Below are 24,023 nucleotides of genomic sequence, written 5' to 3' on the forward strand. Positions count from 1 at the left end.
ATATGGCTGTCCTAAGCAACAAGCCAAGACATGCCTGTCACAAAGATGGCTGAGCAATGCAACAAGACCACCCGTGGCTGTAATCAAGATAAGTGACCCAAGCAAGACAGCATCCTTGGCTTCAGTCAGGATAGCTGATTCATGCTGGAGACTGTTCAATGACTGTAACCAAGATGGCTGTCCTAAGCAACAAGCCAAGACATGCCTGTCACAAAGATGGGTGAGCAATGCAACAAGACCACCCGTGGCTGTAATCAAGATAAGTGACCCGAGCAAGACAGCATCCTTGGCTTCAGTCAGGATAGCTGATTCATGCAGGATACTGTTCAAGACTGTAACCAAGGTGCTGAACCATGTTTGTACTGAAAATGGTTGTCCTAGGCAGCATACAGTCCTTTGGCTGTAACCAAGGTGACTGTCCTGTGCAACATGCGCCCCCATGGTTTTACCCAAGAAGGTTGACATAGGGAATATAGTGTACTTCGGCTGTAACCAAGAAGCTGCCTTGCATGGCCGTAACTAAAATGGCTGTACTAGGCAACATGCTATCTCATGCCTGTAACCATTATGGCTGTTCTAGCAAACATGTTGTCCCATGGCTGAAGCCAAGATCGCTGACCTATGCAAGATGCCGTCCTATGGCTGTAACTAAGATGGCTGTTCTAGGCAACATCCTGCTCAAGGGCTGTACACAAGACGGCTGTCCTAGGGAACATCATGTCCCATGCCTTTAACTAAAATAGCTGTCCTAGGGAGCATATTGTCCCATGCCTTTAACTAAGATGGATGTTCAAGGCAACATCATGCCCAATGGCTGTACCCAAGATGGCTGTCCGAGGGGACATATTGTCTTATGCCTTTAACTAAGATGGCTGTCCAGGGAACATATTGTCTCATGCTTTTAACTAAGATGGCTGTCCTAGGCAGCTTCCTGCCCAATGGCTGTACCCATGATGGCTGTCCTAGGGAACATAGTGTATCATTTCTTAATGAAGATGTTAATGTTAATGTTAAAGGACATTTGTACCGCGCACTATCACACCGGAGTGGTCCCCTGGTGCTCTGGCGGCTCTGAAAAACGAGGGTAGGTTGAGTTAGTGGGAGGAAGCAGGAAATGTGCAAGAGAGCAGTGATGTGCTGTTGGCGGCCTCAGCCCGGTAGGTCCGTTGGTTGGGCCTGGGGTGTTTGCGGCCGATAGTCGGCGTGTACCGTTGTGCAAGGCTATGTGTGTTTTTGTTTTGTTGTTGCGATGTAGTGAAGTTTGTGCGGTTTGTTGTGCTGTAGATTTTGGTTGTGTTTGGTTTGGAGTTTGAGAGGTGTATGCAGAAAGGGAAATTGTTAGTAGGGTAGGTTAGTTTGCGTCACTATCCTGAATTGATGCGCTCGGCTTGCGTAGTCTCCCCTGATGCGGCTCTGTCCTGATCTGGGTCCGACTGGCATACAGGTTCTTTACTCCTCTGACCCCCACCTGTAACATGCTCTCTCATAGCTCCCCATATCCTCCCTTCATACTCCTGTGGCCAGTGCACCTGCCAATGACAACCTCTCAGGTAGTGGGGTGATTGCCAATATCTTGATAATTCCACACCATTGTGGTACCTGGCGGTAATTAAGGGGCGGGCGAAAGTGTTGGTGGGATTGTCTGGGGTAGTTGACTAATTCTCCGTGCGTGCGGCCTGTGTTCCAGTCTATCCGGTGTCACCCGTACAGGTGCCGTCGGAGTTATTCTCTCGGGTCAGGAATGTCCATGTCTTTTCCGGTTCAGTCATCCTTTTTCCAGTTTTGGTTTCCAGGTTTAGTCTGTGGTGTTGTAGAACCAGGTTTTTAGTGATTTCCTGAATTTTAGGTGATCCTCTGTATTTCTTATTTCTTTTGGGATGTTGTTCCAGGTTTTTGAGGCTAAGTGGTAGAAGGAGGTGCCTCCAAGTTTTTTCTTAAGGTATGATGGCTAAGATGGCTAAGATATGCAACATGCCGCCTGATTGCTGTAACTAAGATGACTGTCCTACGCAACATACTGTCCTGTGGGGGTAACCAAGAAGACTGACCAAAGTAACATGCTACCTTCCATCCGTGAGTGTAGCCAAGATGAATAATTAATGGAAACAATACCCTTGCTCTACAGTAGTGCCAAGAAGCAAACAATTCAGATTTCAGAGCTTCTTCATAAATAAACAGAAATATATATTAGGGCCCAAAGAGTCCATGCCGAGATATTTGAAGGAGGGTAACCCCAGCAGTTGTGCCATGAAGGCAGACAGAGCAGAACAAAAGTCAACCTTTGTCCGTGGGGGCGCTGTTGAGCAGCTAACAAGCATGCCCTCTTAGCTAACAAGCTCTGCACTACGGTGAAATACTTTTCTCCATGGTGGTGGCTACAGATCTCAGATGCCACCAACTCACTCAACCACAAAGAAGCATGGTGGATTTTTAAATTAAAAAGCACTACTACCGGGCTAAACGAGATAGACCCCACGTACTTCAGCAGATAATTATACATCTTCATATAAGCGTTTGTCTCCCCTTCCTGTGAGACCGCCATCTCTCATGCCATTTGAAGATCCCACCATTGAGGGCCCATAACAAGTTCCCCTACTAATCTTCCCTTCAGCCTCACACTCTTGCACCTTAGGAGCGTTCCGTGCAGCCATCTGGCAAGAACTGCACTTCATTTACCAGGGCACCCTAATTACACACCCACCAAATTGGGCATTTTGCTGCTTGATAACACATGCGTAAAGCCCCACTTTTTTCTTTCTCTACATATTGCCCCCAATGCAACCAGCAATCTGCATCTGACCTCCACACTGTTCACACAGGTCTGCAGTTTATTGCAATAAATATCGCAATACGAGGAAATCCAGTAAAACTTTGACAGACTTGTCATTCCGTAACGTTGGGGACATGGGCATGAGACTAGTGTCTCGTACAGTCAAGCACTTTCAGTAACGCTACAGAAAAGCGGGCCTGCACAGGCGCACTCGCCAAGTAGAAAAATATACACTACTCCCTGCGCGCATGCGCACACAGTACAGCCGTGCACAGCCCGGCTCTTTCGTTCCCCAGCTTCAACACAGCGCTCCAGTCACAATATACAAACGCGACCACACACGCCAGCCTGCAGTTAGCCCGGGACTTTAATTTCCAGGTAAATTCTCTTCCCGACTCTGCCACTCATTACAGTCCCTATTCTCACCATTTTACTTAACGGGCGCACGCATCTTGTTTTTTCTCACAGGACAACTACAGGCAATAATGGTAAATAAGACCCATCCAGCCACCATTACGTGCTGGTCCACGTCCTTGTGAACAGTTGCCATTCTACTGGCACCCTGCGCATTTCCTGTGTTTTACCACACAGTTGCAACCTAGCAAGGTGAGCACATGCCATTTCTTGTACACTTGGGTCAATCTTTTCCTGTTTTTGACCGTCACTAACAGCATCCTTACCTAGAACTACATGTTCTTTGATTCTTGCAGCCATCCACAGCCGGTTGCCAGAAGCCTAAACCATTTGGCATTTCATAACATTCCTGTATCACAGTAATTCCAGATCCAGGGAGATCTGCAGCCCCTAAGGTCAGTCCCGTGTCTCCCTTGTCACTGATTTTATAGTGGTGTACCATATTCATGGAAATATTATGTCTTGTGTTTTTTTTCTTTTTTTTTTAACAAACAAAAGTTTTTAAACTTTCTACTCAGTCACTAAGAGAGTCCCCCTGTCTCTATTTTTTAGGGAGACCTACCCCAGGCCCAAGATGAAGGCACTTAGCCGAAACGTCTTACCGACCAGCACCTCCATATTCCTTCTGGTCCCAACATCTTCTTAGATCGATATCTAGACGTCGACCACTTGTTAGGTCACCCTCCAGCCTGGCTACACATAACCAAGAGTTTTCTCATTCATTGCTTTTGTTTTGGTTGTTATATATGGACTACATGCTAATCACTTGTGGTGATAGGTGGTAGTTTCACAGTGTTTCTTTCAAAACACTTTCTTGTTTTGCAATTTATCTTGCCATAAACAGTTGCTTGAGGAAAAGTTAAGACTAATAATTAACCTCCTTGAAAACTCTGTTCTTGTGAATGAACCTTTTGCATTTTCTGACGGTTTTTTTCAACAAATACTTTTTTCCCAAAAAAACTACTGATGCATGATTATTAAATGCATCCAGCAGCAAAATAAATTTAAAAAGCTGACAGATTGATATCTATTTGTGTCTGAAACTCCTTTTGGTGCATTCTCACATTCAAAGTGTTTCTGTATCTATCTTGACATAATAGAAATAACCTAGGCCTACTCAAGTCAAATAGTAGTCCCCAGAAAACGTTATACGTCAGAACAGCCCCCCATTGTTGATCTAGTATTTCCAGCCCAGTGTTCTGCCGTAGTCAGGCTATCCCTCCAGTTACCAGTACAGATCTCAGATAGCTGTAATACTAAGTGCAATTCCCGGCAAATTACTGGGGAGAGCCGTGCCGAGAGAACGAGTGCGGGTGTCCCAGCACTTGGGCGACTAGGCTGCTGGACCTGAAAACCTACCCGCACATGGCAAGACAACGACTGCGGCCAGGCACCCTCGGGGAACGAGGATCTGGCACATGAGGCGCAGCCCGTGTACTTGGAGGCCATCCTGAGCCAAACCTGCTTTTGACCCCCTCTCCCTTCCACTGCGGGTCCCCGGGACTCACCAATCTCCATGTCGAGACGGAGGGCGGACTCCAACTCCCACCTCCAGAAGACCAACCGCCCTGACCACCCCCGGACCGGGAAAGAGATGCGGAGAGCCTCGCCTCCACATCCAGACACCTTCTGCTGGGCCAGTTAGTGTCTGAACATTGGCGTCACCTTCCATAACGCCCCAACATACCCCAATCCTTTCAGCCTGAGTGCCGTCACCACCCGTAGTGCTGAGGGTGGGCCGCTGGGACAGCTTCCCTGTTACTGTGAGGCCATACTGTCATCGGCCTCCCTACGACACTGGACCCCCGAGAGGACGTTGGGCCGCTGCAGCCGGGGGGGTGCTGAGCGGACCTCCATATGCACCGAGCATGAGGCCGGTCCTACATTTTCAAGAGGCCCGAATCCATATCTGCACATGGGACAACAGAGACGGCACCAGTTCCCAACACTAGCCTGAGCCAGATCCGGCTGACGACCACCACGGTCCTGAGGGATTGCTGATACCCCCAGCCATGCCAGGGTCCTACCCTATATTTATAGGACCTGGGCCCCCCCCTGTGCAGGCTTCATGACTTCATGACCCCCATCGGGACTCTACTCCATCCAGATCCCCGGGGACGATCCACCGGACTGTGAGATGTACAAGCTTCCACCCGACCCAGAGGCACCACCCATCATCCGGCTTCGGTACGGAACATAAGGTGAGGCTCCCCATCCCACGGCATAATACCCCTGCACCCCTAGACTGTCTCTGCACACCATGGACCAGACACTGCCCAGACAAGGTCTTCAGTGCACAGCACACCTCCTTGGAGGAGTGTGAGACAATTCCCCCTTCAGTGCATATGCCCACCCACGCTGGTCCTCGGATCCCCCCTCAACCACAGGCAGTACACAAGCTCACCCCTGGCCTGCTGCCCAGCCTAGACTGCGGAGTCCGGGGGGAGAGAACCTCTCTAAGGTAAGCTCCTCCTGCAAGCACATACACGCAGATACAACTTCGCAATCACTACACTACTCAAGGGAGTCAGTCCCCTGTTCTTTGACCCTCCACTAGCGTGAAGTGCTTTGAAATTAGCCACATCCCTCCCAGCACGGCTCAATTCGGAAAATCCCTGGTACAGCCAGACAACGCTGCAAATCCACCAATCGGCCCCTTTGCCACTGGCCCCAGGACCTTAGCCTTTGTCCATTGTACAGTTGCAAGACCCGTGAGGGGGGAGACTGGACACTGATACCTACAGAGTACTCCAGGTGACCCTATTTGACATTGGTGAGCCACCACAAGGCAATAATTGCTGTCTATACTCTACAACACAAAAGGGGGGATCCCCTGGGCCAACAAGCCACTCTCTTCTGTAGTGGACACCAGGTAACAAACGCGAGGCCCTGGCACATCATCAACCAGCATCAAGCCACTGCCAAAATCATACACCAGTTGTGCTGGCAGTTCACCCAGGCACTCCCTAGCATACTGCGACCAGAGAACAAAAAGGAGTAGAAATCTACAGAAGGACGGAGGCAAGAGGAGACAGATACCTCATACTCATTTGCAAATGGTCCATTCCTCATCGGGCGGGCTACGGAGGACGCACAATACCCAGTGAAGACCACTGAGCCAGTCTAGTTGGGTGACCCTCCCTAAGTGCACCCCCACGGATGCGGCCTAGACTAGAAACCGATCACAATGCCTAGTACTCTGTCAATACTGGACTGCCACAGAGAGCTGGCCTTCACCCCAAGCAGTGTGAAACTCCTCGGAATCATAACAGGATCCACTAGCCTGCTGGCAGACTTGGCATCAACACCCCGCTGACAAGGCCATTCACAGCTGAACCCCAAATGCCATCATCTCATCGCCACAAGCGCCCATGCTCCTAAGGCTACAGCCAACGGCACTCCCCCCACCACCCCATCACAAACAGATATGACCAGGGGATCAGGTGGTGGGAAGAAAGCTGGCGCGATGGACACATTTGTGAAGGCAACCCCAGATAATGATACAGATCAGCAGAGACAACCCACATCAGAACCATCCACCTCGCCTCCGGAACCTCCTCGCTTGTCCAACCTCACGGGCATGATGGAAGCGATGGTGAAGGGCTTCAGGGCTGTGCATGAATGACCTTGATTAAAGCCCAACTGGCCCACGAAGGAGCCAGGATGACCGATGCAGAGGAAAGAATCGGCACCAATAAAGACAATATCCGCGCACTGCAAGATACAGTAGCTTCCCTCTCTAAAGACATGAAACAGACTAAGAACAAGTGCAACGATCTTGAATCGCGCTCCCACAGAAACAACATCCATATTGTGGGGGTTCCTGAGGAAGCTCTAACCGGTAACATCGAGCTAGCTGTCAAAAGCCTCCTTAAGAATCTACTGGATCAATCAGCCCTCTCTCCATTCTTTGCTGTTGAACGGGAGCATTGGGAGCTTTCACCCAAACCAAAACCCGGAGACTTCCCCAGACCTATAATAGCTAAAATCTTAAGCTACTGCAACACGTATACACTGCTCCGTCTGGCCCGCGAAAAGAGAGAGTTAAGACTGGGCTTCCAAACTATCTGCCTATTCCCTGACTTCTCCATCCCGGGCACGCCGCCAATTCATCGGAGTCAAGAAGATGCTTCGAGAGAGGAATGTTCAATACGCCATGCTTTTCCCCGCACGGCGGAAACTGCAATTCCTTGGCAAACTGTACTTCTTTACAGTACCCAGTGAAGCTGTGAAATTCATTGCGGTGCAGATCCCAGTGGCCAACCATGCAGGAGATCCAGCAAAATGAGTCCATAAACCCCACTTAAATGTATGTAATGTGGTTCTGATCCTACGATGCTTAATAGGATATGTGCAGATAGTATTTAATTCGAAGCCTGCAACCAAGTCATTAGCTATAGTAGTGGCCTGTATGCCCTGTGTATTGGCACACAACGTGCGGCAACGGCACTCCCACTTGCAGCTGCTTGTGTGTAATATGTTTTTGTTGTCCTCTATGCATAGTTGGCATGAAGGGGTGTTTTGGGGAAGATGGGGCTGGGTGCATACACTGCAGGGTTGGGGGATGCAGTGAGGGTGGGGGGTGGGAAGTTGGTTGCAGGGTCACCTCTGGATCCAGTAGGGGACACCAGCACCAGTTGCACTATACAGAACAGAAGTTCGATAGAAATTGGTAAAACCCTGTCGGTTAGGTGTGTAGAGGCATGGGACACATCCCACAGAGATATAGACCGTAGGATATCACACAGTAAGGGCCATAAATCATTGAAATGGGTATGGCACAACATGTAAAGATACTAAGCTGGAATATCCAGGGCCTTGGGATTTTCACTGAATCATGTAAAATAATATTGTATGCGCACAGACAGAAAGTCAATATCTTATTCCTACAAGAAACCCATGCGAACGAAAATACATGTTGCACCATAGCCCCCTCATGGGGGGGTAACAGGTACTACACCTCATACTCCTCCCAATCTAGAGGCATCATGATAATTGTCCACAAATCCCTGAAATTCACTGCAAAACTGACCCGTGTAAGGGAGGTACCTAGACGCACATTGTATTCTGGAAGGTCTGGAGACCATACTCATAACTACATACTGTTCTAACATTGACTCACCGCAGTTTGTTGTTCAATTGACTGAAACGTTAGCTGGATACTATGGGATACCACAAATCTGGGGGGAGATATAAACGTAATCCTTGATCGCACAATGGGTAGAACTAACAAAGCCCCTGGTCCACAAACCCAGGCAGCCCGGCAATTGCTCTTCCTTATGCAGTTACATGGACTCAGAGATGTATGGCGAACACTACACCCCCTAGCCAAAGAATATACCTTTGATTCCACAGCGCATGACATGGCTTCCCGAATAGACATCTTCCTAATTTCTAGCGCTTTAAGGCAGAAAGTGCTGGACACAGAAATCAGACCCCGCACCTTGTCTGACTATTCCCCGATCACACCAACCCTGAAATATAGAGACATGCCGTTGAGGTGCACGTGGAGGTTCAAATCTGGCACAGTGCAGGATATAGTATTCCAAGCAGACGTCAAAAATGACATTGACACTTTCTTTGCCACAAACGCACCAGACGCCACAACCCAGAGCACCAGATGGCAAGCCTTCAAGGTATATATCTGGGGCATGTCAATATTTATGGAGGCTGGGGTGCTCAAGTGCATTAGATGAGACTTTGAGAAATCCGAAAATAAACTAAAACAGCTGGAACAAGAACACTCCCCTACCTCCGACCCCACACTATTAGCACAAATCCATGAAGAGCTGGAAAGATTTAATGACCATGGCACAAGGGAAACCCAATACTTTGCTCGGCAGGCCGCAGGCAAAAGATATGGGGAAGGAGACAGTCCAGGGAGAACATTGGCAAGAGCATTTCGATCCGAGCGGGACGGGGAACACGTGGACTGTATCCAGGATGAACAGTAAGTGGGCAGACTCAGAAGTGGTAACGGTATTCCGAGATTCATATCATGCATTATACATGGCACCACAACCACAAGAGAAACCTGCTATACAGGCATTACTCCACGACATTTCACTACCCAGTCTTAGCCCCCAAACCAGGGAAGCACTGGAACTCCACATTTCCCTGGAAGAAATATAAGCAGTCATCTCCAGCTTGCCCAAAAATAAGGCTCCTGGCTCAGACGGCCCGATGGCTGAATTCTACCAAGAATATGCAGCAGCACTATCCCTGGTCCTCCTACAAGTGTGGGAGGAATCCCTACAACTTCACATTCTGCTGGAATCCCTGAGAGAGGCCATAATCACGAAACTGCTTAAACCCGATCAACCCAGCGATTTATGTGGCTCACATAGACCCCTGTCCCTCATAAACTGCGACACTAAAATGTATGCTAAAGTTCTGGCCAATAGAATCCTGCCGCTGATACCACACCTAGTCCATCCTCACCAGGCAGGATTTGTCCACGGAAATCTACTGCACTCAATATTATCCAATTGTTCAATGTCATTGCCAGGATCGACCCTGAGGCAGAGGCAGTGGGAGTGACAATAGATGCTCAAAAGGCATTTGATATGGTTGCCTGGGACTTCCTCTTTGAAACCGCAGATGGAAATTGGGCCCAAGATAATACAATATATTAAACTTTTATACACACAAACACTTGCTAGGGTGAGGGTCAATACACACACTTCTACCGTATTCCAGCTGGAAAGAGGGACCCGTCAAGGCTACCCTTTCACACCTATCCTCTTTGCCCTGGCTATCGCGCCAATGGCGGAATACATCAGGGAACATCACGACCACCGCAGGATACGCTTACCTGCCCCTCCCCCCCCCCGAGATCATCTCTCTCTACGCCGATGACGTCCTGCTTTACGTTAGAAGCCTTAATTGATTTGAAACCGATCATCCAAGACATTACGTAAATAGGAGAAGTCTCAGGCTTCACAATTAACACTACTAAATCAGAGATATTAACCCTCACCAACAACACCCCTAATTGCCAGGGAGTTTCATCTCTTTGATGGTCACCCTATCGAATTAAATACTTTGGGGTGGTCAGGTCGAGATCCCGAGATTCTTTGCTGCAAGACAACTACACCACGCTTAGAACATACACCGACACTAAAACAAAGCCCTACCACTATCCCCAGCCACAGAACTAGCACTGACACTGCTCCCTAAGATGCGATACACATTCGCCAATGTTCCAATATTTCCAGGGAAGTCCCTCTTTGCCCAAATACACAGTATACTTGTGCAATTCCTATGGCACTCTGGTGCAGTCCGTAAAATGTGGGTAGAGATGATGTATCCATATAAAAAAGGGGGGTTCAAAGCCACAAACCTAGAATTGTACTGGACACAGGCTCAGGCGCAGTCTGCCACGTTCTGGTACCCTATGTCATCGCCACCATCACACGTTAACCTGCAGACACTAGCTGTTGCAGACTCTGACCTTGAAACACTGATACTGGATCAACACTCCCGAGACGACTGCCCATTCGATCCAGTTGCTTCCTCACTCTGAGCATGGCACACGACGTTCACCCTCTCAGGAACCGACAGACCCTACTACCATTGGCTTCCCCTGTGGAAATTCCCAGAGCTACAGACAACATGGGACACTACGATCAAGACGAAGTGGGGAGGCCTAGGGTACAGGGCTCTGGCTGACATCTTCCCAGAGGGTACATTTATCACACCATGTACTTGGAAATCCGGCCACGGAAATACAAGCGGGGATCAACTACACTACTACAGGCTATGGGCAGCCATATCGACTAGATGGCCATCACACCCAGAAGAACCAGCAGAGACCACATGCCTAGCATATATTGCTAATTCAGGGGACTGCAGACACATACTGTCCGCACTATACAAGATGCTATTGGATACCACTTCAACATCCACTTCGAGTGATCGACAGGGATGGTCCTGAGAACTGGGCATTGACCTCACGGATGAGCAATGGTCCTGAGTGTGTACACACACCAAGAAAGTTTCTATAAACTTAAGGTTTAAATTCATACAATTTAAGCTTCTAAATAGACTCTACTACACACCGGCCAGATTGTCCAAAATGGCCCAGTCGCAGCCACACTGCTGCCCTGGATGACAGCATGCCCCGGCCGACCACCTACACATGTTCTGGTCATGCCCATAGCTGCGGGCATACTGGAATTAGGTAACAGATACGATAGTGGAAGTAATAGACGCCCCGCTGGAACAAAGCCCCCTGGGTTCACTCTTTGGTATATGGCCAACAATCCACAGCAAAGCCCACTGGGCATTCGTGAATACTGCGTGCTTGATCGCCAAGAGGGCCGTCCTATTAAAGTGGAAGGACAAACATCCCCCCAGTAGTAAAGAATGGCTGTTGGCGTTGACCTGGTTGCAGGAGTGGGAAGACTTGTACATCTCCACTCTTCCCGTGCGATCCAGACCTCGTGACACATGGGCTGGCTTCACGTCATATTTATGTGTTCATGCTCCACTGTAGGCGACCTGTGATGTAACCTGTCTTCCTCCCGCAACCTGTAATCGTCACTCGTTTGATGTACCTGAAATACCACTCACTGCTCTTACCCTGATACCTCCGGGTCTGGTGCGCATTACAAATAAATAAACAAACAAACAAACCTTGCAAACCAAGAAATGGAATGTGTGTCCTAACTCCGATGACTCTGCTGTACCTGTTTGCCAGTATAAAATAAAGGTTTTTTAAAAATTAAACTAAATAAACATTTGTCCGTGAATCGAGGGGGCGGCTGAAGGTGTTGATGACAATGATGGTGTCTGCACCGCCAGTTATTCCGGCACCAGATCCGGTAGCAAACACGGAAGGTCCTGTGCTTTGCTCTTCATTTTGAGAAATACAGAGAGACCTTTTGCTCAGGGTTTGTTTTTGCGCCAAGCGAGCAGCAGTACACAAATGAATTCTGCTTTCATTCTGAATTTTCAGCCCACTCGTTGGTAAGCACTTGCAATAAAGCCAATTATCTCTACAATTGGCCCGCAATTTCCTCTCCTCTCTGTATCGTTCTGACATTAGGCGCTGTGACGCGGAGCCTCAGATTCATATTTCGGTGCAGATCAAAGGCCCTAATGAAGTCAGCAGATCATAATATTTTAGTATTGCTGAGGCACAAACAGAAAGGGAAGCAAATGAAACGTAGATGCCTGTGGGGGCGTTCTGTGCATGTGAGGTGGGGGATGATTCCAGTGGATGAGTCCTGGAACAGATGAGGCCACTTGCACTATATGCAGGAGTTGTGTGAGTTGCATCTTCGTGAAATGACCAAAGTGTAGCTCAAATAAAGCAAACCGGAAACTGACCAGGTTTCTGCTCAATGTTATGATGGTGTCCACCTGAAGCTGCCTGGGAAGATACCTGAGGAAATAGAAAGGTCCTGAAGCTGCCTGGGAAGATACCTGAGGAAATAGAAAGGTCCTGAAGCTGCCTGGGAAGATACCTGAGGAAATAGAAAGGTCCTGAAGCTGCCTGGGAAGATACCTGAGGAAATAGAAAGGTCCTGAAGCTGCCTGGGAAGATACCTGAGGAAATAGAAAGGTCCTGAAGCTGCCTGGGAAGATACCTGAGGAAATAGAAAGGTCCTGAAGCTGCCTGGGAAGATACCTGAGGAAATAGAAAGGTCCTGAAGCTGCCTGGGAAGATACCTGAGGAAATAGAAAGGTCCTGAAGCTGCCTGGGAAGATACCTGAGGAAATAGAAAGGTCCTGAAGATGCCTGGGAAGATACCTGAGGAAATAGAAAGGTTGAAGAGAAGTGAGCGGTAGTAGCAGGCCCGGTGGGGGTTGCGGGGGAGGAGGGGGCTTACGGGGGAAGGTAGCAGCGGTGTGGGGGGGCAGCTGCATGACGTGACTATTCATGATATGAAGGGATAAGCAGGAGCATAGGACAGGCTGGTAACTCAGATGACGGGTGCCGGGTCAGCTTGGGAGGTTTGTGGACGGTCTGACAGTGGCTAGAATAGAGGTTGAGGGTGGTGGTAGGAGCAAGGAGGGGAGGTTACAATCAGCCAAGGTGTAAGGGCGCTTCCTGGTAGAAAGGATAAGAAATCAAAACAAAATGTTTCTTGTTGCCCAAAGGGTAGAGTATGGAGAAGGGAAGAGAGGCAATGTGATGAAATGACTACTCCTCTGCAGGTGTAGCGGGTGGGTAGACGCTAAACTGCCCGTACGTTGCCACTCTTCTGTTTATGGGATCTGGCAGCTCCCCAATCTCAGTTTTGCAACCGACGGTCTCGTAATGTGGGTACAGGTCTAGACACTGCCCTCTGTTTGCTCATCCAGAGGTTTGTGACTACAACTCCCATGATCCTTCACCACTTTGTTCGGTAAGGCTGATGGCTATTGAAGATTACATTTTCAGACATAATGTGGAACCATGCACTTATACATAAGAAAGGGTAATTGGTTCAACACCTTCCCCTTCCAAGTATGCAAGTTAAATTGATGCTCCTGAGCTGTGGGTGATCACATTTGCTACTGTCTCTTGCGGAATAAACTTCCCTTTGTGCCTGAATCAGCCAGCCAACAATCCTGAGACTGCAAGCTCTATTGGCCAATTAAGGGTTGCTTCAACGGCACTGGCTGAGAAAACAAAATGGGTCTTTCCATTGTATTTATTTTTGCTCCACTTCCGGCTTGTGATCGTACGCAAGTAGGCACTTCTTCACCTCATCACAAACATGGCCGCTGTAATGCCAAAGACAAAAGATATCCCATGGCACAAATGAAAGTCTAGTCTGAGCACTACTGTGTGCGCCACTGCCCTGACGTGCTGATCCATGGCACTGGACACTTCTCCCCCCTCTGACATTTGCACTACTGGTAACAACCTTGCCACGTTCTCCCCTTGTTACCCAGCATGCTCAGCTTGAAAATGACCCCTCCTCTCCCTGGCAAGGTTCAGAGCCAATACTCATGAATGTTTGACGCTTTGAATGTTCTTCCAGAATACAGAATTGTTTTTATTATTTTTTTATTTTATTACAGACCTAGCTCGAGTGCAGCAGAGCGATGTAGAGTGTGGGTAACCGTAATGCGGACTGGCATCTTTAACTGTAGCGCAGTACTGTGAGAATGATCTAGTGGCTGGAGTTAGACTTGCGGGTTTCAGAAGAGGGTTTGTGCACTTTCCAAGCAATTCACTTTCTTCAGTGGCATTTCTTTCTTAGAATCCTGCTAGCAGTTATAAAAGTCGCTCTTGGAAACGATATCAGCCTTCTGGATGACTTTTTCGACCCCTTTTAAGATTAAAAATATGTTTGCTCAAAACAGCTACCATTGACCCTGTGATAAAAACAACATTAACCGACAGAACACAGGGACTTCCATACCTTCCTATGGAAATTAGCAATAGCAGAGAAAGGTGTAAACCCCATATTCAATAATAGAGAATTTCACAATTGGGTGAATTGACCAACAACCTGAAAAAAAGGGTACTTTCGTGAATACGCAATACTTAGGGCCTCATCACGTGCTGGGCGATATCGCGGCGGTAATACTGCCAGGATACCGCCAGGGCTATTAGTGTTACCACCAAACCCTCTGGTGCTATTAGTGGCGGATCACGGGTTTGGCAGAATGGTAATTCCCCATTCCTCATTGGATCTGTTCGGGAATTCCCCATTCCCCATTGGGCCCAATGGGGAATTTTCGGTGCTACTACCGTCAACAGTATTTCTGTGCGGTAATAGCGCCCAAAATCGGCAAATTCACTGTGGATTTATCCCCAGTTTACAGCTGGGGGTAAATCCTGCCCAATCTGTGATTTGGCAAACCCTTAAATGCAGCAGTAATAGCATTACCGCTGCATTTAAGGATTACCACCAAAATCATGATGAGGCAGTTAGAATAAAACCTACATAGCAAAAAAGGAAGGAGCTAAACCCTGCGGTGAAATCTATCTGCTGGTTCCCACACCCTTCGCACAGCATTACTATTCTTCTCAATAGGGCTTGCCAAGGTCTTCATTCCAAAGGAATCCTTAGCAAATGATGGGTCCTATATTTTGAGCATACTAGAAAGTAAGTAGGGTTATTGTTAGTAAACATGTAATTTACCTGGAACAGATCCAAAAGTCAACAAAACCTGAAAAATGCTCTTATAAAAGGCACCCACAAAGGTATTGCGAACGAAGGCCTTTTAGATTATAATAGCAGTATGAGTGGAAGAGGCAAGAAAGATGGATGGAATGTACTGCACTTTGAGAAAGCATAAGAATTAGATGGCGTATGAGGGGTTCCTAACTGTACAGCCAGAGGTTATATACGCTAGTCAACCTCCACTAATCTTAATACAGTATTGATGTTCAGAGGTTAAGATTAATTCTAAACCTTCCAGCCATCACCACTTTTGTTTTGCTGTGGTCACTCTGAATGGGACGGTATGCCCAGATGCGGGTCCTGTGCCTGCTGGGCCTAGAGACCCAAGCTACTCCTCACTGATGATGGCCAATGAAGCCGAAACATGTCTGAGGATGCTTGTGATCACGTGCAGAAAGGATGTGATCAAGCAGTTGGGTTGGACTGGCCCTTTTGTGGTGGGACCAAACCTGATTGGCATATGGTCTTTCCCCTTTTGTAATGGCTTGGTAGGCGAAGAACGATGGTCTGGAAGGTTACACAGAGCAATGCCAGAGGTTATGATTTATACTTAAACTCACAACCATCACCTCTTTTGTTTTGCTGTTGGCTGGCACAACCAGTATTTCAAAAACAATAAATATTGTACAAATTCCAACATCAGATCCCACCCAATTTGAGCTTTCATTCGAACTTGCTCTGAAAAGGAAAGAGCTCTTTCACTTGGAATCTTAACCTCTTGTTCTAAATAAATATCAAGATATATGATCAGAATAGGACAAAAGAAATTGATGTCTTCTTAAGTGTGTATTTGGCATTGTTAAGAGGGAAGAATAGAACACTTGTACGCAAAGAAAATGAGGCATAATCAGTTTTGTTCAGAAGAAAGATAACACACGTTGATGGTACCAGGGCATGAGGTTTAACAATAACAGAATGGGCCTATTTGGAAGGGTTGAGCCTCTATGTCAAGAAACGGGGGTTCCCTGCGCAAAAAAGGGGCTACTCTGTTTGACTCCATATCTAGTATAATGTGTAGCCAATTGCCTGCCTCATAAGGCGGCTCCCCCCCCACTTGTCCTGTCTCCTGTTTGGGAAGCCACGGATATTACTGGTAAGACACCTATAATTTTGCATTGACCAAACATGAGGTATAAGGTCAGGGCACGATGAGAGAAACCCTTACAGGACCCCCGGGAAGCACTAACATACACAAATAGGTAATGCTTCTCCATGAAGAGGTTTCAGGATTGGAGGCTCACCTTAAATACCATGCAGGGTCTATTTTGAGAGGTCCTATTGCCCTGAGTTCAATGTCCAATCCCTATTCTAACTCACAAGCTGTCACTGCTTCCAAACAGAGGAGAGCATCCTTCAAGTCACTGTATCTGGGAAGCTTTGAATGACTCTGCATACTTTCTTTTCTTGGCCTTGTCAGATGATTTGGGCATTGAATAATATCCTGGGCAGCAAGAGCCTTTGATTAATTCCTGGTGGAGCGAGCCCTGTTTCATGAGCCCATTTACTGCAGGGGTTTCTTCAGCCTTTATTGAGGCAAGAATTGTAGCTTCCCCCGTGCTCTTGGGTTTCTTATCGGTAGGATTTTCTTAGCCCTACCTACATACATGTTAGTTTGCATAGATCATTACCACCATCCAAGCTTTTCTACATGGATGCAAACTCCTTTAGTTGGCATTGGTGGCTTTGTAGCTATCACCAATATCTTTGTTTGACGCCCACCAGTCTACTCTCAATATTCTCCATTTCAAGACCTAGCTTTTGCCTGCCGTTGGCACTGGGATCCAATAAGGCTCTCTACTCTAAAATGTCCTCTATGCCTGCTCTACAGCACGGCTCTTTTAGCAAATACACCTCCTGTTCTGTATTCTTCTCACTATGTGGCCCGTTTGGCTTGGCCACCTCAGCTTTCTTCTCTTCAGCGTTCTTCCTTTTCCTCTCTGTTACACTACTGGCACTCTGGCACTCCGGGAATGCTGTTGTCAAACCCTCCATGCCAGTTTGCTTCTGCCGTTTTCTTAGGCTTTGGCACCTATTGCCTCAATGCGTGTCCTTGCTGGTGGGTTAGTTTCCCCAGGGGTATGTGTGTTTGAGATTGGCGTGTCCCTAATATGTCCCTTTCCTCCCCAGGTACTTGCCCCTTACCTTCGCTCAGGATCGGCTGCCATGCTCCTTCTAAACAGTGAGTTTGGCCTTTGACCCGGCTTCCACATTCTGTAGTCTCAAAAAGCATTGCTGCCATCTTGGGATCAGGCATTAGCGTTAGGGTGGGCGAGCAATCCGATACCTGTGCTGGAAATTCTGGAGGTAAGTCATCAGACTCTCAAACAACCTATGTGTGTGGAGCATGTATATGTATGCAGTGTATATTTACAGGCGCTAATGTATTTCTCATCTGGCTCAGCTTCCAATTCCATGCCAGGACTTCTGCACTTTCCTCACAAAATAACCCTATTGGGTCAATTGGGGCTACTACCTCATGTCTCGTAACACACATACCCTTCTGGGTGGTGCTACAGATCCTTCTCCGTAAGGGTTACTGTGCAGTTCATAATGGGGCGGGAATAAGGGCGCTGCGGGGGAACCAGTATATACTACTCTAAGAGCTCCTAACACAAGGCTGGTGGCTTCCCTTGGCCCTCAGAGGGTTCCATATAATATCAGAGGGTTCCATGTAATATCAGAGGGTTCCATGCAATAATGTCCCCGCAACAATGTCTCCTGACAAAAAAGTCGCTGTTTTCTGCTGAGACATTATTACATTTAACATGCAGGGACACCCCCTCAACCCCAAATCTTTTTTTTTATTTTTTACAAGGGGTGCTGGAGACATCCCTGCAACCCGTCCCCATATACAATGTCACCAATGGCTTTTCTCTGCGAAATTATGTATGGGGAGATTATATATGGGGACATTATTACCTGATACCCCTCAGAGTACCCCAGTCCACATCAGCGGGCCTCTGAAAGGGACATTATCACACTGGCCAGCATTTGAAATTGGAGGATGGAGGTATTGAGACGGCCTCAAAGCGCAGGCATCTCTTAGCTGAATTATCAGAGGAACAGGAAGAAGTGGTTGATGATGAGCAAGAACGACTGTACAAGAAAAGGAAGAAAGTTCAAGGGGAAGAGTTACACCATGAACAAGTCCAAGTGTTCAGGAATAAATCAAACAAGCAGCCGAAAAGACGACCGTTCCTCCTCTAATACCAGCTCTTTTGTGGTACAGACACAGGGCGATCTCCTTAACTAATACAGACAGTAACATCTGGGCAAATACAATGCAAACGTCTTCATAGAGAGATTTGTATTGTCTTTGTCAAGATCCAAGTGAAAAGAACTTTGTTGGAATGTTATGTTTAAGCTGCCCCAATACTAAAGTGTCTGTAGAAATTCACCACTTATGATAGGCTATGCAACCATTACTCACGCCAGCACCCTGCCACTCATGCACCCTGTGAATGGTGTCACAAATGGAATTTTCAATGACACCATTGATGACATCACATACAATAACACCAAATTCATCACATGGGTGGGACAGTGGGAAATCTGCAGCGGGTTGGTGAAGGGGCGTCGCTAGGTCTGGAAAATATCCGGGGCTATGCTAATATGGGGACTGTCAGGACTCAGGGCTAGATAGCCTTTCCGTTGTAGCCCCTGAGCGTCTATCCGGGGCTACAAACAAAAGACCCGGGGCTATAGCCCCCACACACCACCCTAGAAACGCCTCTGGGAACCAGATGTTGAAGGTCATTACGTGGGTACTAAACTGACAAACCTCTTGGCAATAAAACTCCAAATGTTTTAAGGTGTGGGCAGTGGGAAAACAAATGTTAAACTTAACTAAACTAAACTGAAACTCGAAATGGATGTCACTTGATAACTGCTAGCAACCTGGCGTAGCGTGCCCAGAAAGATCACCCAAGAGTGGTATCATGTATTAACACCTCAGTAAGCAAGGATGGGCCTGGGAGAAGGCTGGAGAGAGAGGTGGGAAGCCTTGTTGATTGGCTCGGCTCTTGTTTGGCTCTCTTGTGAAGTGTGACCTCGAGCGCAGCCAGAGGAAGCCATTTAGCTCCACTCTTCATTGGAATTACCACCTCTATTGAGAATTGGGAGGAGGAAAGACGCTCCAGCATTTAAATCCCGAGGAGGAAGGATAGCTAATGCTGGATTGCTGGAGGGTGAAGGCACCCATGGTAACGGCTAGGGTGTGGGTTTAATGTACGGTTAGAGACTAATAAAAGGGGAGCTGGGATTAGGTGGATTTCAAGACTCGTTTTTTCGGGCTCAACAAACAGGTATTCTTTAAAACAAGGATGTTTAGGTCTTTCCTCGACATGGTAAGAGAAGGGGACCAGTGAACAGGAGTAGGAAGATAGTGCCAGTTTTTCGGGGGTGTAGTCTGAGACAGCTTGTCTTAAGGTTTGCGATCTCTTTAGGATAGGGGTTTCAGATGAAGCTTCTTATCGCAGCATAATTTCTCGCTCCTCTGGAGATGGAAAGTTTTGCTTGCGAATACTTGGACGTTTCGGGATATGGTGGCTTTGTAGGCTAGGCTGCCTGTTCTGAAATCAAAGGCAGTTTTGAGAGGGAGTCATTGAAGGATGAGTGGGACTGCAGGGATGTGCTGAAATCCTTGCTTGCCAGAAACAAAGGACCTTGCTTTGAGTTTGGTGGTAAATCAGTACTAAACCCCCAAAATCAATGATCATTACTTCCACTCTGGGCCTGAGGTGCGTGCAAACTTAGGAAAGTGTTCTTCCATGAAGGAAAAACACTTTCCTTAAAATCACCATATTCTGATAAAGAAAGAATGTGGTGTAGGGACATGAAAGCTTCCACCTTTGCATGTGCCTGATTTACGGCCTGACAACGGCCCTAGCAACCATCAGGAATGCAGGGCAGCCACATGAAGGGGAGTCTCCTCCAGCAGCATTGGTTTAGCATGTCAAAAGAGTTCAAACTCTTTGAATACACCTGTACACATAGTAAGGAGGCCCTTCTAAATATCAACACAACATTGGCTGACTTTAATAAACTTGCTGCAAGAGAGGTACAGTATATGGCTGCCCCGATCCGAGCTCGTAGATACGGGGAAAGTAATAAAGCAGGGAAACTTCTGGCCCAGACGCTCAAAACCGAGCATGGTCACCCCCCTATAACAGCCATCCAGGCGCCTAGTGGGGACATAGTAAATGGTGAACAAGAAATCAATGACATGTTTGCTGAATTCTACAAAACATTATACTCTAATAGAGACACCAAAACTAAAGAAGAAATAGCAAGTTACCTGCATGTTATTGATCTCCCGACCTTGACCTCTGATACGCGCATGTTATTGGATACCCCCATAACACTAGATGAAATTACGGAGGCAATAAAAGTGTTAACCTCTGGTAAGGCCCCTGGTCCTGACGGACTCGGCACCGAAATTTACAAAGAATATCACGACGTACTCGCCCCTCTTTTGTTGACAGTTTGGGAAGAAGCAATAGAATGTGGTATACTACCAGACACCATCCGAGAGGCAGTCATAACTGTTCTGCTCAAACCTCGTAGACCCCCTCATGACATGGGGTCATATAGACCCCTTTCGCTTATTAACACAGATGCGAAGATTTTCGCCAAAATCCTGGCCACCAGACTGCTGCCCTATATGCCCATACTGGTGGATCCCGACCAGGCGGGCTTTGTACCAACGAGGTCTACTGCTCTCAATCTGCGCAGACTCTTTGGAGTTATGGCACATATAGATCCGGCGGCAGACGCGGTGGCGGCCTCCCTTGACGCCAAGAAGGCGTTTGATTCTGTTTCCTGGGTCTATCTGTTTCAGGTCCTTGAGAAATTTGGATTGGGAAGCTACTTTGTCAACTGTGTTAAACTATTGTACACCTGCCCGGGAACGAAAATACTAACTAATCAAACCATGTCGTCCCTGTTTCGTCTGGGTAGAGGAACAAGACAGGGCTGCCCCTTTTCCCCAATCCTTTTTGCGCTTACCATAGAACCCATGGCTGAATATGTCCAACAAAACCATGCATGTAGAGGCCTTCGCATGACTGGGAAACCGCAAATCATCTCCCTATATGCGGACGATACCCTATTATACATTAGGAACCCGGAAGTAAACCTAAGGCCAATCATGTTGGAGGTTGAGACGTTCTCCGAATACTCGGGATACAAGATCAACGTATCCAAGTCGGAATTGTTCCCGCTCACGCCCAGTACTAGAGAAATGTCGGATACACACGGATTTAAATGGTCACCTATACATATCCGCTATTTGGGGATCATGGTTTCAAAAGACTGGAGCACACTGTACACGGAAAATCACGGTGAACTTTTACAATCCCTTACAGCTAAACTACAATCCTGGAATAGGCTCCCCTTATCCCTATATGGGCGAATATCCTTACTTAAGATGACCGTGTTACCCAAACTCCTATATTTCTTTTGCAATATACCGATCTGGCCAGGCAGAACCTTCTTTAATAAACTCAACACTCTCACCACCACTTTTATATGGGGAGGGAAGACGCCTAGGTTGAAATGGTCCAAAATGACAGAACCCTTTGAAAAGGGTGGGATTGCAGCCCCAGACTTCGAACTCTATTACTTAACATCTCAGGCACACTTTGCGAGACACTGGTTTGACCCGGAAGACACTGCTCCACACATTCCCCAGGAAAGATTTGCAGCTTCCCCTATAGAACTACGAGCGGTCATGTTCGATCTTAAACGAAAAGAGCCATGCAAATATGACCCCGTCAACGCCACTATACGCGCATGGTCTATGATATACAACAGGCTCGCCCTTACAACCCCGTATGATCCAGAAGTGCCACTATGGAACTTCCCAGGCATAAGCCCCACTTTTGATAGGGCCCTCCAAGGTGCTTGGGACCCACAAAAGCAATTTTGAATGCGAGATATGTTTCCGGAAGGGAAATACTGTGCTCTTGACGATTTTATTGGGCCGGTGGGTGGAGATCAACTTAAGCAATTTCAGTTTCATAGAATGAGGGCTGCCTTTGCCGCTAAGTGGCCCTCGTTCCCAGAGGAACCGGCCACACATGAATGTATTGCAGCCATGACGGAACCGGGTGGACATAGTAAAAGTCTATCTGCGCTCTACAGCCTTGTTCAAACACACTCCAAGTCAAGCAATGATATTAAAGGGAACTGGGAACGGGACCTGGGGGTGGAACTGGGTGAAGACACGTGGTTGAGATACTGCCAATTGACCAAACATGTTTCCATGAACTCAGGGCTTCGGCTCATTCAATTTAAGGTTCTTAACCAGCTACACTATGCCCCAGCTAAGTTAGCTAAATTTGTACAAGGGCACAGAGGAAAATGCCCTAAATGCGATGCCCCTGATGCAGACTCTTTTCATATGTACTGGGCCTGTCCACCGGTCACTGCATTCTGGGGGGAGGTGGCGGAGATCCTGGAAGACATCACGTCGATACCTGCCACACCTTCCCCACTGAAATATCTCTTTGGGGATATCGGTAAAGCCGCTACCACCACTAAACGATTATTTAACTTGGCATGTGTGGTTGCAAAACGTAATATACTGAAATGTTGGAAATCAATACATCCTCCAAGGCGGCTGGACTTCTTGAAAGACTTGTCAATGATAACGGAATGGAGGAAAAATTTATTATAACATTGCCATCGAGATGCCGTCCCAAAGATATATGGGCACTGTTCAGGCTATATTTATGTAATATGATATCTGATGGAGAAGATAATCCGACGTCGCCACTCTAGTACTGTTATGCAATGTGTAAACGAGCAACCTATACTGTTAATATGTATCTATGTTGTTGTGATCGATGTGCTTTGCCAACTGCCAATCAGTTTTAGTACTGTTGTTGTTATGAAGAGGCTGGCGCAGACAGGTAAGATATATTAAGGTTTTAATATGTATTTAACAAAGGAAGAAGACCCCCAACATGTAGAGACTCCTCTCCTTCAGCTCTTTCTCCAACTGACAACATTAGAACCCTTAGATAATCCCAACCAGGAACAGTGTCACCAACATTCCATGACATCATACTTGGATTCACTAGCGAAACACAGTGAAGGGCATTCTCCACTTACATCTGATGAGTCTCTAGTCACTACAACACATCTCCCCTTTTTTTTTTCAACTTTCACTTATATAATCCAACATCCGATCACTCTAAATAACTTAAGAGTGTCATGTAGATGACCGCAATACTCAGATAAATTGGTCCAGTTCTCGACACACATATTACATATGCCCTCTCTTTACCGCAGCAATCCTGTCTTTATTCCACACTTGCCCTCCAGTCACACGGACGGCCCCTTTCATGACCGCCACTACTCTGACTGGATCCGAGTAAAGAGACTCTCCTTTCTTCTTCACAACTCCCTTCTTGATTCTAACCCAATCTCCACACTCTACGCGCAACACCTTCTTACCTCTCTTCAGGTTTTCACGTGCCACCCATTCAGACTTCTTCCTCACCGATCACTTTCTTACTTCATCAACAACCAGGTCCGTTTCCCTACTCCTGCCCAGCCACGGCGGACACGCCATGGAATATGGCTTTCTGCCTCTCATAAGCTCAAACGGGCACAGACCTGTCGTAGAATGAGGCGCCATCCTTAGTGCCCAGATCCTATTCTGTATCACAGCCAACTTATCCAATCCGCACTCTTCCCCCATGCGA

General features: G+C 47.3%; 1 long non-coding RNA gene across 4 annotated transcripts in view; it reads left to right on the plus strand.

The window, feature by feature from the left end:
* The window catches only part of LOC138471664 (uncharacterized), a 277,552-nt gene that overhangs the window by 171,299 nt on the left and 82,230 nt on the right, over positions 1-24,023 (plus strand). For 2 of the 4 annotated variants that reach the window (XR_011268485.1, XR_011268484.1), the window contains one exon: positions 17,440-17,616. The exons of the other annotated variants lie outside the window; for them this stretch is intronic. This is a non-coding gene — a long non-coding RNA (uncharacterized lncRNA). The remainder of the gene's footprint in view (positions 1-17,439; positions 17,617-24,023) is intronic. 4 annotated transcript variants of the gene reach the window in all.

Source organism: Ambystoma mexicanum, chromosome 8 (assembly GCF_040938575.1).
Source record: "Ambystoma mexicanum isolate Mex_15411 chromosome 8, UKY_AmexF1_1, whole genome shotgun sequence".
NCBI classification, from domain to species: Eukaryota; Metazoa; Chordata; class Amphibia; order Caudata; family Ambystomatidae; genus Ambystoma; species Ambystoma mexicanum.